The sequence below is a fragment of the Nomascus leucogenys genome, chromosome 22a (assembly GCF_006542625.1).
Source record: "Nomascus leucogenys isolate Asia chromosome 22a, Asia_NLE_v1, whole genome shotgun sequence".
Taxonomy (NCBI): Eukaryota; Metazoa; Chordata; class Mammalia; order Primates; family Hylobatidae; genus Nomascus; species Nomascus leucogenys.
In genome coordinates this window covers 54,801,640-54,804,085 of record NC_044402.1, presented here as the reverse complement: position 1 = coordinate 54,804,085, position 2,446 = coordinate 54,801,640, and positions in this window count along the sequence as shown.

Genomic DNA, 2,446 nt, shown 5'->3' with positions numbered 1-2,446 from the left:
GTGCCCTATTTGATTGCATAAGGAAAGTACCAGATCACCAGTTCTGGACGGTGGGGCCCTGTGTGTGTTTACTGCTGTATGTCTCAGGTCACATATTAGGGGCTCAAAAATGTTGTTACATAAATAGAAGGATAAGAAGTCAATATGGAACCTTGCTCTTTACAACAGTAGCAAAACAAACACAGAAAGCAGGTGGTGGAATGTGGACAGGCCCTCCTGGAGACCTGGGGGCCAGGGCACTCACTGGCCATCTTGCTCAAGTGGGAAGTCCTTCCCCCTCTAGAACCTGAAGGGCCTCCTGCTCATCCCTGTAGTGGTTCTGGGGTTCCCAGAATAGGGATGTGAGTCCAGCCTGATAGGGTGAGGAGAGGTGGGGCGGGGCTGGGGGGAAAGGAGGTCATACCCTCTTCCAGGGCCAGGTAACCGGAGCCCAGCACACAGCTGGGCAGGGGGAGGGACGGAGCACGCAGGAGGCCATGTGCCTTCCCTGGTGAAATGTGATCAGTCAGTCACCCTGCAGGGGGGAGTCAGGGGGCAGGGAGGGGAGGATGGGATCCCCACCCCACTTTAAACCAGGCTTCAGGGCACCCCAGGAATTCCTGTTATTTCTGTGGGGCTCTGCCCTCTCTGGGTGTGGGGAGGCCCACATCCATCCACACAGTGGAGATGGGAGAGGAGCTCAGCCACCCAAGGGCAGCTGGGCAGGTAGGTAGCCCCACATGGGCTGCAGCCTCCCTGTCACGCCTTGTTCTTTTCTGGAGACAGGGTCTCTCTGTGTCCCCCAGGCTGGAGTGCAGTGGCGTGATAAATTATGGCTCACTGCAGACTCAGCCTTCTGGGCTCAAGCATTCCTCCTGCCTCTGCCTCTGCCTCTGCCTCTGCCTCTGCCTGTGCCTCTGCTTCTGCCTCTTCCTCTCAAAATGTTAGGATTACAGGCATGAGCCACCGTGCCCAGCCACCCCTTGTTCTCTTGCTGCTAACACATCTGCTGAGCGGCTCCTGCTGTGCCGAGCGTTGGAGTGGGCGTAGAGGGCACTGAATGGACAATGGCTGGCGGGTGAGGGCCAGGAGAGTGGGTTCCAGTCTGCCTGCCCAATCTTGCCTCTGTGAAATGAGCAGTGAGGGAGAAGGGGCCATCCTGGAACATGTTCTCCATGGACATGTGGAAATGGAGAAAGTACTGCACCAACAGGTCTGGGGGGACCAGGAGATGGGTAAGGGGGTCTTGGGGGGATGATTCCGAGAGAGGCTGAAACAGACCAGTGGGCAACCTGGGCCCGAGCGGAGCAAGCAGCGTCTCTGGCCAGAGAGGAGGCTGAGCCCCTCATCCACACATGGAGCAGCCCAGGAAAGGCAGGTGGGGCACCAGTGCCCAGGGGAACTTTAGCCAGATATCCAGGGTAGCCTGATCTTCCTAATACTGGTCCAGGGTTACTTGGACCTGAAGCCTGTCCCCTGATGAACCCTGTCCTTTGCTCCCACCCCTTCTCTCCCAGTCCACCAGCCTGATTCCTCAACATCTCAGGAACTCGCCCTCTCCTTCCCTACACTGCCCCCTCTCCCGACCAGGCTAGGACTCTCCCAGAGGACAGCATCTGTCTGCCCACCTTTGAGAGTTTTAAACACAAGCCTGAGCTGACTCTTCCTGGCATAAAGCAACTTAGTTCCTCCCAGAGGCTGAGGACAGAGGCTGGTGAGGCCACCTCGTCCCTGCCCCATCTCTCCCCAGTCCCACTCCCTGCAGCTTCCACCTCCCTGACCCTGCTCCTGCCTGCCTCTGGGCCTCTGCACAGCCTCTCCTGTAGCTAGAGCCCCCTTCTCACCACCCTCCCCCACTCAACCAAATGATCCTGTTTCTCCTTCAGCTCTCAGCCGGTCAGCTCCTCCAGGACGCCCTCCTCACACTCTGCAAAGTCCTCTATTCTCTCATCAGACACTTATCCTGGAGTTGCCCTCTGACTTGCTGAGCCCCCCCAACTGTAATCCCCTGACACTGGGGGTGCTTGGTCAGCCCTAGCAGAGGGCCTCAAAAAATGCTTGTTGATGGACTGATTGTCCTCAGTCTAACTGACTGTTGACTGACTGAACGTCTTGCCACCTGACGTTGCTTCTCTCTGGCAGCCACAGCTTGGGGTAAGCTGCAGTGAGGTTCTAGCAGAGAGGATGGGGCAAGAAGCCCAGCAGAAGGGAGAGCATGAACCCCCCAACCCAAGACTCACACCTTTTCTTTTGAATTAGGAATCAAAAAATAACCAGGGCCTTGGGGTGATAGGCCCTTGGTGCCCAGGTCCTGACATCTATGCGGGCAGCTGAGCTGAACTCTCCCCTGCCTCAGACCACTCCTCCTTTCCTCCTCCCCTCTTCTCTCTCCTCCTCTTTGTCCCCTCCCTTCCAGCCCCTCTGGCCCTGCCCCAGAGCAGCAGAACACCCAGCTGACAGCTGGACA